The sequence below is a fragment of the Leuresthes tenuis genome, unplaced genomic scaffold (genome assembly GCF_036924035.1).
Source record: "Leuresthes tenuis unplaced genomic scaffold, fLeuTen1.0.hap1 SCAF_17, whole genome shotgun sequence".
Classification (NCBI taxonomy): Eukaryota; Metazoa; Chordata; class Actinopteri; order Atheriniformes; family Atherinopsidae; genus Leuresthes; species Leuresthes tenuis.
In genome coordinates, this window is record NW_027325371.1 from 30,834,910 (window position 1) to 30,849,251 (window position 14,342).

Here is a 14,342-nt window from a genome sequence, read left to right on the forward strand (position 1 = left end):
TTCAGCAAAAATATCAAATGAAAGAGGAATGAACCAAATGATTACACAAAAAGTATTCTGGAAACCTAATAACATACAATAAACAACCTAACATCCTTAGGAACATTGAGGAACGTCACAAAACACAAAACAATACACACATTTAACCATGACATGTGAAAATGACCATATCACCCTGTTGAGAAATGATGGTGAGTAATGATACAATAGTGTGTAATAACTGACAATTTCTTTTTAAGTGATTTATTTTTTATTTTTATGAAAACCATGCACCGAGTCGTGTAGTGCAGCTCAGTCTGTTCTGGTCCAATCCTGTCACTGCTTGGTGCTTGGTTTTCCTTCTGGCTGAACCTCAGTTCAGCAGTCTGGTCCGGAGCTAACTTGGAAGGAGAGGTTACTAGCACTTTAGTTCCCTTGTCAGTCAGTTGGCTGTGAGTCCTGGGGTCCATTTCACAAAGCAGGTTTAGTGAAAACTCTGAGTTTATTAACCCTGAAATGAGGGGAACTCTGAGTTTTCCGTTTCATAAAGGGAGGTAACTCAAACCAGAGAAAGAGGGGTAACTCTTGCCTGTTTCAGAAAGAGAGGTAACTTAAACTCTCTGTCAGTTACCGTAGTAACATACTCTATGAACCTAACCTGGTCAGGATCAGGTTTTCCACAGTAAACCTCAAGTTTCTCTCTGTCTCTGCCCTCTTTCAGCCACACACGCCATTTGATTTCCTCATTCATTCAGTCAGCAGGCGAGTATTGGCGTAGCCCAGTTGTTCTAGTTGTAGAAGTCCATTAGGCACAGTCGGAGGCGACTTTTCACGGAATGTCCTTTTGACAATGATCCCGTGGATGAAGGTGCAGCATTACTGCGCAGAGAATTAGATATTAATCGGGAGATGGTTATCCGACAGATGTTTTAGCATTTCCAGACAATTATCTTTTTGAGCAGTACCGTTTCACATCACAGTCCATCATTTACATACATAACCTAATCCATCCTTACATTTGCAACATTACCAGCCATAGCCATGATCTCACATCCCAGCAGATATTGTGTGTTGCACTGCGTTTCATTGCAAATGGAAGTTCTTTGTACAATGTCGGAGATGCAGAGCACTTGCGCAAGGAAACTGCATGCAGGGCGGTCAGAGACAGCATATGCAATAATTACTTTAGAGATTAAGTCACCATCATCACCACCACTACAGCAGTCAAATAAAGAGATAATACAAATTTAATTTGGTCTTCTTTATTTCCAACAATTACAAGAGCTAGTTCAGTGAATGTTCCAATAGTTAACATAATCAACATAATTCACCTGTGACCATGCACTCAACTCTAACTTATGTTTCAGTATTTCAATTTCCAGATCTGTCATCCTAATCTGGCAGTCCAAGTAGAGCATTTCTTTATTGTCTTTAAAAAAAAAAATTCAGCAGATGAATTTTATAAACCTCTTTTACTGTCAACTGGGAATACATAAGGAAGACATTAAATTATACAGTTGTACATGAATTCCACAGAATGAACCTCTGGTGTTTCCTGCACATCCATCTCACTGTATCAATCTGTGCAGTAGAAGTTGAGGGACCCTCCTGCTGCTATCCAGCCATGCTCTGTTAAAAAGGATGAGAACGCTTGTCTGCTTTCAGGTGCTCCTGGTGGCGCTCAGGCTGGATTCGCAACAGAGACCATGGATTGTTGTCTGTTTTGTTTTTTTTACAGGTGTAGCAGCTGGTTGTCTGGTTTTTGTTTCTATTTTTGTTCTGAAAAAGGAAAAAGAAGAGGAATTCTTTCCTCTTTTTCTTTCCTTGTCCCCCGGTCCGGTTCAGTTCTATTACATGTTATATATTGTAAACAGAAATAAATAAATGGGCATCAAGGGGAGCTTTACATTTATAAAACTTCCCTTGGCAAAGCAAATCTGTTTGTCATAAAAGGTATTCAGACTACAATTCTGCTGCCATAATGCTGAACAGGACAAGGGGAAAAAAAAAAAGAAAAAAGGATGAGAATGTGTTTATACTTCAGTGTAGGCTAAATGTCACTCTATATTCAACCAGAATGTTAAAAAATGTGAATGGGAAGAGAACCATCAGTAACATATGAAGATGTTACCTCTATAGGCCTTTCTGGGTCCCCCTCTGTAAAGGCAGCAGACACAGTTTCCTCATCCTGTTCACCCCAGATGAGTGGTATGTTTCAGTACACTTAAACAACAATTTGGTAAAATCTTTGGAGTATTGCCTCCTTACAGTTACAAGGTCTGTTGTGGCGTGAGGGGGCTCCACCAGGCAGATAGTACCACCAGAATCTGTTGGAACAAAAGAAAAAAAGACAGAAAAGAAATACACATATTTGTATGAATAGGCTGACAAAAATACATCTATAGACCTGTTACATTTTATAAAGGCACTTGTGTCTAAGGGGGTGGATTCAGATGATGAGCTCCCTCCAGGGATCCCCTCAGCCACTGGCCTTCCAATATTCTGGTTTAGGGCCAGCTCCTCTGCCTCCGTTAGAGGTGGTGGTGCTGGGCCACTACCCGTTTTACGGGCATCTGTCTTCTTTCTGTTGGTAGAAGTCTGTGTTAGTTTGAATAGGCTAAATTATTGAACAGAACATGATATAGATGAGAAGACATTTATGTGTACACTGAAATAGCCACTTAATATTTACTTTACAGTGTAAAACATGAACAAATGGAGGTGCCTCCATGCTGAGGTCTGACCTGTTTGAACAATGTTTTTCTATTTCATCTTTAGCTTCTGCCAAGTGCGCTTCTCCCCCGCGGGATTGCACCTAAATTAAATAAATGAATAGACTACCATTCAAGCAGTTTTCCCCTGTAATATTATTGTGATTTCAAAGGACTACATTTAAATTTATGTACTGACCCGAGCAGAAACGTTCTCCCATGCCGTCTTTTGCAGCTGCAGCGTGTTGCACTTCTTTCTAAATATGTGTTGAAACTCGCCGTTTGAGCGCATTCACTTTTCCAATTCGACGTTGGTGAAAAACGTAGTCCTCCTCTTCCCCGTTGCCCTGGTGACTCGTCGAATCGGGGATCCATTGATGCCGGCTTTCGATAGTTGTGGCGCACGCTTAAAGTGAAACTACTCAGAGCTGATTAAACGAACTCAAATCAGCGTTTCTGGAACCGAAAACTCAGAGTTTTCTATCTCAGAGTTGATCCACTCAGAGTTTAGGATTATACTCACAGTTTGTTAAACCTGCTTTGTGAAACGGACCCCTGTAGTGGTTCTGCTGCTGATGCAGTTAATCTAACCTGTGGATGTTAGCAGGAAAGAGAACCGAGCAGCACAACAATGCAGCATGTCATTTTCACAGTGTTTTACACTCAAGACTTGCCTTTTAACAGGTTCAATCCTAGTGTCCATTTAAGTTTTCATATGAACCCCAAACAAAAACAAATAAACAAACAAAAAACTAATAAATAAAATAAACACAAAACAACTGGCCAGTTGATATAACCCATGTTTTAGGACAATACCAGAATACTCATCAACCTGCTGTACAGCAACTTTTTTTCTGTGGAAAACACTTTAGAGAACACATCAACACAGACACAACACAAGCCAACACAGAACAAGACAACAGATGACAAATAACCATGATTAACTGTTGTATCATCCACCCCCCTGGTGAGACTTAGTCTCATCTGTATGTTAGTTCTGCCAAACTCTTCCGCTGCGGTTTCTGCTCCTGTGTTGCTGCTGCAGGACAGAAATGTTTGTGGTCAGATTTTATTTTGGGAGCAGCACAGCATCAAGAAAGCAGTCAAAGCAAGAAGAAAGCAGTTTCTTCTCAATGACCAACTGATTAACATGTTTGGGATAAATATTGTCTGTCCTCTCTTAATTAATCTCAGAGAGTTTAGATAAAATTTCAGCATAACTGACTTAATTCTCACTTGATACTTTATAATAAATTCTCTTTAATTCTTACCAGTGGCTGTGTTTCATGATGCTGAGCCATCCACAGACAGTTCAGGATCAGTATGAAGTTTTTCTGCTCCAGCTGAATCAGAAACGCTTCATGTGGTACCAACAGTGTGACATCAGAGCTGCCTCCAACATACCGTGATACAATGGCAACTTTTCATACAAATTAGAATTAAAAACAAAGGTTTATTTTATTTGTCTTACAAGGCGAGCCTTGTGGCCTTGTGCTGCTAACTTTTTCCTTAGCAGTGCCACAGCATCGTGCTTGTGTCGTCTTTGGTTGGAGATTGATCCCTGTTACCATGCATGCATGCTTTGGCCTAAGGCCAAGATCAGCTTTGATACTCTCCCTTTCTTTCATAATTTTTTTCGTAATAATGTTCTTTGCTCATAGCAGTTTTGGAATGTTAGCTAAATTGTTAAGGATCCTTTTTGTTTTTTCTTTGACATAAATCAGACCTTTAATCATGTAGTTCAAAGCTTTGTGCTTTACCTTCCTTGGAGCAGCTCTGCCTTCAGTATATTCTGTTTTACTTAAGCTTTACTTCTCCCTTCCATTATGTGTGGTGTGTATATGTATATGTATGTATGTGTACGTATAGATGTGTGTGTGTGTGTGTGGCCTTGAGTTTCACTGCTTTGTTTTATTTTCTTCTATCTTGTAAAGCACTTTGTGCTACATTATCTTGTGTGAGAAGTGCTATATAAATAAAGTCTGATCGAATGATTGATTGATTGATTAAGTGCACCAGATTAAAAAACTTGGGTCATCACCATGGAACTTCTCTAATGAACCTGACACATGATTAAAACTGTTCTCACAGAACATTTCATTCATCCCATTCATATCCTTTTTCGTTCGACCCACATATCATGACTGAGCACAGATCAGATCGTACCATACCATCTTGTTTCTTAATAAATTGTAGTTGAAGTGACCTTTTGCCTTTTTCCAGAAATCTTTTAGCCACCTGGTGTGGAGTGGTGGGAAGAGAGGCTGTGTCCAGATTACTGTTGTAGTTATTTGTCTATTGAGCTTTTAATGTTTGATTCACACACCACAGGAGGGGCATGAAAATGAGCAGAGTTATTGTAACCATTATTGTTACTTCTACTGTGGTGCTAGAGTCTAGTCTCCATAGTCGTGTTTTTCTTACTGGTTTCATCTTCAGTGGTCTGTTTGATAGAGTTTTAACCCCTGTGATCTAATCTTTGTCAGTAGGTGAGGTTCCTAAGTCAGTCCGAACCTCGGCCAGTGTTCTTTCGGTAGGGTCTTGAGCATGAGTTCAGTGAGTCTTGTGGATCCAGTTACTCAGGTCTGTCTTCTGTCACCCATACCTTTACACAATGTGAAGTAGCTTCAAATACCTTGTATGGTCCTGCCCACAGAGGAGAGGACCAGTTAAGTTTGTTGACTTTCCTTAGGACCCAGTTTCGTACTTCAACAAGTGAAGTATCGTGGTCCTGTTCCTTAGAGAGTATTTCTGTAACCAGTTGAGATATACTCATCATGTTTTATTCAGTTGTTTCACATATTCACACACGTTTCCATACTGTACTACAACAGGGGGTGAGCCTGTTGGTGCAGTTGTAAATGGACAGGGTGTTTTCTCCCTGTCATTACCTCATGTGGGACAACATGACAACATTCATGGTGACATTTGGAGTAAATCTTAGGTTAACACAAAAAGGAGAGCTTCAGCCCAGGTTAACTGTGTACCTGCTTCTGTTCGGCCTTTTTGATGGTTCTATTTGCTCTTTCCATTAGTCCTTGTGAAGCTGGATGATAGACTGCACTAAGCTTGTGTCTAATTCCAAACATCTTTTCCACTTCTTAGTTCTTCATTAGAGAAGTGAATACCAGTGTCTGATCTTATCACTTCTGGTACCCCAAATCTTGGAATAATTTCTCTTATAAGCCATTCAATGACTTCTTTTCCATTTTCATTGATCGAGTCTTGTCTTGTGGCTCCTTTCTTTTTCGCTGCTTGTTTTTCAGATGCAGCACCTGCTTCTTGAGTTGATTTAGGTGTTTAATGGGGGTGCTGGCTGAGGTCACAAAAGCTTTTCTTATAAATGGATTAATTTACCTTTTTCAATCAGAGGAGCTCAAACCTTTAAAATGTTCTAAAATTCCCTCCTTTTCTGTTTGTTAATCTGGTTGAGTGGCATCCATTTAACTGTAAACAGTGTTTTTATTTCTATTTCACTCATTCTATCCAAAGTTATACTGTTTAAAAAAATTAATATTTATCTGCAGGGTTAGAAACTGCTAATTGTACTGATATATTGTTTAGCTTGTACAGCTCTCTGGTCACTGTGGCAGTTTTTAAATGTGCCATAAATACAAACCTTCACTTGTCATGACTCAGACTTACTGCAGCTGCCTTTAAATTTATTTTAGAGTTTTCTTAAAGAGTTTTCCTCTTTAAGAAAGCCATTGGTGATATCTGACTCTCGTAGCACCTTTTATTGCTGTGCTTTTGTTAATATCCTAATAAACCTAACTCACTTTAAACCTTTCAGTAAAGCACTTGGCTGCTCTGTTAAGAGAACAGATCAACTGTTTCATAGATCTGCTGCTGTTAAATAGTTAAACTCAGAATCTGTAGATAAACGTATTGTTTGGACTGTCCTCCCTCTCAGGGCTGAATGAGGGAAGAAGGAAGCAGGGTTGGGATGAGAAAATCTTGAGAGAATTTATGACAAAGCTAAGGATATCTAACCTTTTCTTTTTGGATGACACATGTCCACATGTACAGCCCAAGCTGCGTATGCTGAATCTGTATAAATGGTCACAGTTTTTTCTTTTGCTAAATGGCATGCTTCTGTTATTGAGCATGCGTGCCTCAGCATAAGGAGGAGGCAGCGCTGTCGGCTTCTCCTTGGTTGCAGTTATGATGGGCAGAGGTGTCTTATCTTCTAGTGGAGTAGGTTGTGTCCCTGGAGAAGATAACGTCTTGACTGGCATTTAGTGTGGTAATTGTGCAGAGGACTGTGTCTGAATAGAGAATTTAACTTCTCCTAAAAAACACTGATAGTCTGACAGAAATATTACTGCTTTTTTTCGCTTCCTTTTCTGCCCTTGCTTTCTGCAATATGCCTGCCTCTTGCAGCTTTGCTGGTGCTTGATTTTTACACCCTGTTGACTGTTTTGTTGTGAAAGCTATGTGAAAACATAGTGAAATCACTCCTCCAAACATTCCTTTTCCTTGCGTTTGTCTCGTCCAATATACAAATCTCTCAATCCCTCTTTTTTCTTCTTCGCTTGGGGCCTTTTTCTGCCACCTAGTCAAGGTGTCAAATAATACAGAGACGTTTTATGACCCAATGAGCTGAGTTTACATGTTTTCCACTCATCAACAGTTTTTTGTGACATATTCAGATGTTTTACACGTGTTAATCAGAATTGGTGAATGGTGCAATGCCTGAGTGAAGAACCCGATCAAGAAGCTTCTACATGGAGCCTATGTGTGCACTTGATCACTGGGGGAGAATTCTCCCAGTCTATCCCTCGTTTTAATTCACCAATCTCTGTAACACCCAAACTAAACTTCCCCTTTTTTCTATTCCAATGCCCCCCTTTTTACAGAACCACTTGAGATCTGTGTCAGTGCAGGGATTCTCGATCAGTTTCAACAGTTTGATACACTTCCACTAACACAGTAAAATATCAACAAAGTGGCAAACAACCCCACATTTTCATGAAAATTTTGCCCTATGTCCTTATACAGAGATAAACACTTAATTCATTGCCTTTTCAAAAATATTTACAAAACATCGCTGGTTGCGGAATAATTACAAAACATCGCCGGTTGCGGTGTAATTACGAAACATTACCATTTGCAGTATAATTACAAACATCGCCATTTGCGGTATAATTACAAAACATCACCGGTTGCGGTATAACTACAAAACATTGCCGGTTGCAGTATAACTACAAAACATTGGCGGTTGCAGTATAATTACAAAACATCGCCGGTTGTGGTATAATTACAAAATATCGCCGGTTGCAGTATAATTACAGAACATCACTGTTTGCAGTATAATTACAAACATCGCAGTTTGCGGTATAATTACAAAAATGTCCTACATCCTATCCAATTAAGAAGACAACCCTCAGGGGTTATTAATTTATTTTATGAATTTTACGTCTTTTAGTTATACAAATTGTACTAGTCTGAAAAACGGTCTCGTCCAATCAGCTCCGGAAGTATGGACATGGTCTCAGAATCAGCCAATCCGGGTCACGGCACCAAATTGTTTGCCTGATTCTTTCATTGGAAGCCCAAGAACAAGCTGGAGAAATCGTAAGTATTTATTAGTGGTCACACTGCAGTATACTGCAGCGCTGGACTCGGAGTGACAGAGCTCCCGCAGGAAATCCGTCAGGCCGAGCCTCAATATCAAACATTTCATATTTATATTCACCTTTATCTCACAGAGGTTGTACTTACACTCGACTGAGTATAATTGGCCAATTTTTTAGTGGCAGGCCAACCACAGTCTTTGTCATGTATTTTGGATGTGAGAAACAACGTGTTTGTGTAAATGTTGTTTAAGGCGTGTATCTAATGTACCAGACCTATCTGACCTAATAGAAACGCTTTATCTGACCCAGTTATTTCATCCCATCATCCTAAAGTCTTGAATCATTCAAGGACATACGTTGCATTGTATGAGCAGAGTGGAAAAGTACAAACCAGGTTATTTGGTAAAATACAGAATATGAATACATAATATCTAAGAACAAAGCCAAATATAACAAAACCAATTACACTTTTGATAAATGCAAGTAGTCACGAGCACAGTAAAAGGAAAAAAAAGATGAAGAAAAAAAAAGGTGAGCACTAAAATACACAGATATCTACTATATGATACAGTTAATATCATGACATTTATTAGAGAACACCCATAAATGAGAATAATCATGTCAAAATAACATTAATTTTACTTTACATGTTGACATGTGTTTCTAATGCTGCTGCTGATTCAACTGGTGTTACTTTCACCACTGAGTAGTTTGTGTGTCTATGAATGAGAATACATTATGAAATACATGTGGTCCTTGTGTGTGGTGAATCAGAATTTTCAACTACCTTTTTAGAAAGTGCAAATACCCTAAAACCTCAAAAATATTTTTTAGTCATTCTTTCTCAGTACCTTCACTTTCTTATTTATTGGGCTCCCACAGACACAACTGTTGTATCTATCAAAATAACATAATTATTTTAAATTATTATGATGAAAATTCTTTCCTACACTTTCATGATGACTTTCAATTCAATTCAATTCAATTTTATTTATATAGCGCCAGATTACAACAGTTGTCATCTCAAGGCACTTAAGTAATATAGTCCAATTCAAGCCAATTGGAATTCAATTCATTGTAATCATAATCCAACTAATTCATATAGAGCCAATTCAAAAATTAATATCCTAGCTAAGGAAACCAACAGATTGCACCGAAACTTGTCTTCAGTCCAATCTCCCGTCCTGAGCGTGCCTGTGGCGACTGTGAAAAGGAACGACTCCCTTTTAACAGGAAGAAACCTCTGGCAGAACCAGAACCAGGAAGGGTGGCCATCCGCCTCGATCAGCTGGGGTTTGAGAAGACATAAAAGAGGGAAAAGAGGGGGGAAAAACACCATAACGCCATTCAAAGGATATCTGTTGGAACAGGGAAACACAAGTTAATAATCACAATAATGTCACATGTACATAAAATCAATTGAGAAATTAAACAGGGGGAAAAAGAGAGCAAAGTGAGGAAAGGTGTGACAGATGAGGTCCCCCAGCAGTCTAAGCCTATAGCAGCTTAACTATGGGATGTTTCAGGATCACCTGAGCCATCCCTAACTATAAGCTTTATCAAAGAGGAAAGTTTTAAGCCTAATCTTAAAAGTGTAAAGGGTGTCTGCTTGGGTGTCTGAACAACAAGTAAACCTGCAGTTTGGGAGCGAAGTGCTCTGTTAGGAAAATATCTTACAATGAGATCTTTAAGATATGATGGAGCTCGGTCATTAAGAGCTTTATATGTGAGAAGAAGAATCTTAAATTCTATTCTGAATTTAACAGGGGGCCAATGAAGAGAAGCTAAAACTGGAGAAACATGATCTCTCCTGTTAGTTCTCATCAGAACTCTGGCTGCAGCATTTTGGATCAGCTGGAGGCTTTTCAGAGAATATGTGGGACAGCCCAATAATAAGGAATTACAGTAGTCCAATCTTGAAGTAACAAATGCATGAACTAGTTTCTCTGCATCACCCTGAGACAGGATGTTCCTGATTTTAGCAATATTACGAAGGTGAAAGAAGGCAGTCCGAGAAACCAGTTTTATATGTGCGTCAAATGATAAATTCTGGTCAAAAATAACTCCAAGGTTCCTCACTGTAGAACTAGAAGTCAAGGAAATACCATCTAGAGTAACTATATAACTAGACAATTTCTCCCTGAAGCGCTCAGGTCCAAAGAGAACAACTTCAGTTTTGTCTGAATTTAAAAGCAGACAGTTCTGAGTCATCCAGGTCTTTATGTCTTTAAGACAGGCTTGTAGTCTGACCAAACTATTGGTTTCATCTGGTTTCATAGATAAGTACAGCTGAGTATCATCAGCATAACAATGGAAATTTATGCCATGCTGTCTGATAATGTTACCTAATGGAAGCATGTATAAAGTAAAAAGAATCGGTCCAAGCACAGAACCCTGAGGAATTCTATGCCTTACTCCAATGTGTGAGGAAGATTCTTCTTTTACAAGAACAAACTGGAATATATCAGATAAATATGACTTAAACCAGCCTAATGCAGTTCCTTTAATCCCAATAACATGTTCAAGTCTCTGTAACAGAATGCTGTGATCGATCGTATCAAATGCAGCACTGAGATCCAACAGGACAAGCACAGAAACAAGTCCGCTATCAGAGGCTAAGAGGAGATCATGGGTAACTTTCTCCAGTGCTGTTTCTGTGCTATGATGCACTCTGAATCCTGACTGAAACTCTTCAAACAGATTATTTCTATGTAAATGATCACAAAGTTGAACTGAAACTATTTTTTCAAGAACTTTAGACAAAAAAGGGCGATTGGATATAGGTCGATAATTAGCCAACACTTCTGAATCAAGAGTAGGTTTTTTAAGTAAAGGTTTAATTACAGCAACCTTAAAAGTCTGAGGTACATATCCTGTCTACAAAGACAGATTGATCAAATCCAATACAGAAGTGTCAATTAAGGGGAAAGCCTCCTTGAACAGTCTGGTTGGGATTGGGTCTAAAATACAAGTTCATGGTTTAGAAGAGACTATTGCTGTTGTTAGCTCAGAAAGATCATCTGGGCAGAAGCTGTCTAAATACAAATCAGGTTCTAAAGATACTTCTAAAGCTGCTGCACTTGATGATACATCAGTGATAATAGTGGGAAGGATTCCATTAATCTTCTCTCTGATAGAAACAATTTTATTGATGAAGAATCTCATGAAATCATCACTGCTGAGAGTTAAAGGAATACATGGCTCAACAGAGCTCGGACTCTTTGTCAGCCTGGCAACAGTGCTGAAAAGAAACCTGGGATTATTCTTATTCTCTTCTATCAATGATGAATAATAAGCAGTTCTAGCTTTACGAAGTGCTTTCTTATACATTATTAAACTATCTTTCCAGACTAATTGAGACTCTTCTAAAGTAGAGGAACGCCACTGTCTCTCCAGCTTTCTTGCAGTCTGCTTTAAAGAAGCTGTGAATTATACCAAGGAGCCAACCTCTTCTGACTGATTACCTTCCTTTTCAGAGGGGCAACATTGTCCAGTGTTGTACGCATTGAACATCAGGTGGGAAGCCACAGAGAATTGTGTAAGACTACAACTCTGCATCCTGGTCTCAACCCTTTTGAAACCCTTTTGAACTTTATGAAAATTCAGAACAAACAATTGTTTGTTTGTTACAAAAGTAATAGTTTTTAGAAATAACTTAATTTAGATGATAATCTCACATTTTTTCACTCATTTTCCATACCCGCTTTATGCTTGTTTATGCTGAACAACAATGTACACTCACACTCATTCCTAAAGTCAATTAAGAATCACAAATTAAACTAATTTGAATGTCTTTGGACTGTTGGAGGAAGCTGGAATACCCAGAAAAACCCATGCATGCTCAGGCAGATCCTGCAAACTTCATACAGAAAGGCCCAAGTTCAAAATCAAGTACCTTGTCTGCTATGAGGCGTCAGTACTGTGTGCTATTTACCTCACCTATGGTAGCACTGGGACAATGGAAGAAATACCTGTCATGATTTTGCACACATCCTCTTGAGTTTAACGCCATGGTTCTCAATCAGAAAAGGGTGGATTTTGTCCTTCAGGTGATGAGTGAGTTCCTGCCTCAAGTGAAGAAGTTGAAGCATCTCAGGATCTTGATGAGTACGGGAAGAAGGGAGCAGGAGATTTACAGACGCATTGATACATCTGCTGGGATGCGTATGCTGTATTCGTCTAACGTGGATAAGTGACAGCTAAAGGCAACATTGTTGGGGATCAAGCAAGAACTGGATTAGCTTTAGCAATATTCAGTAAAAATGATTAAAATATGGGGCACCACTGCCTTAAGTGAGAAGCTAATAACTAAAACCCAATATCAGTCTCATTGTTAAGGGCTGGAGAGGACTGGATCCAAAAGTGAACAGGAGACAGAAGGTAGAGGTCAAAAGGATTTATTCAGGGAGGGGGAAATAAGGATTTCAGGAGGCGAGGAGAATGAACCAGGGTCCGAGTGAGGTGGAAGGAGGCTCCGTGTCCGGGTGACTCCATGCAAGGCTCGTGAGATGAGTAGTTCCCGTGTTCCTATGATGTCGTGAAGGAGCTCGTGAAGACAGGCTCGGATACGGGCTGCGGGCTGGCTCGGTGGCAGGCTGGGCTGGGTACAGATCTCTGGCTGGGCGTATACAACTGGCATGCGTGTTCGTCCGACGTGAGGCAATAATCCGACACCGCGGGCCAGGAGAGAGCAGGCTTTAACTAGTGCCAGATTGGTAACAGGACACAGGTGGGAATGGTGAGAACGCTCCTCCCAGCCGTCCAGCCCAGCCTGAAAAACAACACAAGACAACCAGCCAGCACCCAGGTAAAAACATAACTTAAGGAAGGCAACAAAGGTAATAATCACCACACTCAAAATATGTTTGTGTTAATCTGAAACAGATATGATACATACAGAGCTGACATGAATTAAATTAAATTCAGTTTACTTATATGGAGAAAAATCACAACAAATGTCATCTCAAGGCACTTTAATGATACAGTCCAATGAAATATGGAAGCAAATCTGTATCATAACTCACATTGAAATACAGTAACAGATATGCTTTTTCATTTTCAGAAAATAGCTGCATTTTTGACTCAATAAATATGATTATGACTATGACTAAATAAAATGATTGATAAATGATCTTCAAAAGTGCTAATTTTATAACTTAGGCGCATTCCCACTGTAGGAACCTTTTGCAGTTCCTATAACCTTTTCAGGAACTAGGCCATTTTTTCCCGCATTCGGACATACAGGAACTCGGGACCACGGCCCTCAGTTCCTAGAACCATTTTAGCTCCTTCTCTGAGGCACGGTCTTGTCTGGGTTCCATAGGAACACATATGACGTAGCTACGCCCCTTTGCCGCTTCTTCATTTCTGCTTTTTGTGACCCCGCCATTTTTAAACCTACCGTTGCAGCTGTTGTACAACAATGGACAGAGCCACCGAAAAATGGAGTGATGAAGAGGTAAAAGCTCTTCTGGCCATCTACGCCTCAGAAGATATACAAAGAGGATTTGAAGGCCTGCAGCGAAATATTAAGATTTTCGCTACGATAAGTTTACAATTGGATAAAGCAAGGATTTACCATACCAAACAGTGTCGCAAAAAAAATTTAAAACTGAAACAAGACTACAAAAAAACTAAGGACCACAATAACCAGAGTGGGGCCAATCGAAAAATAAACAAATGGTTTGACTCCTTGGACCTCATTTTGGGTCACCGGCCTGCCTACTCAGGCAACGCTGCAACAAAGGACTCCTGCGCCAGGCTTTTGGAGACAATCTTCCACGAAGATTTGGCACGCTCAGAGGAGCTAGAAGGTTAGTAAATAAATAGCTATGCTGATTTACCTCACCAGTTTTGCCATCTTTTTGTATATGTAATGGTTCTGATCCATGTTTATTCTATCAGACACAGAGACGAACAGCATCCTGGATGCTCCTGCTGCTACCAGCACCCCTATCCGCTGTCGACCAGGCAAAGAAAACACTCCTAATGCATATGAAAATGTTTGATGTCTACGGACCATGTATACTACTCATTTACTTGTACTTGTTTAACCTGGGATTTTTTGTTGTCT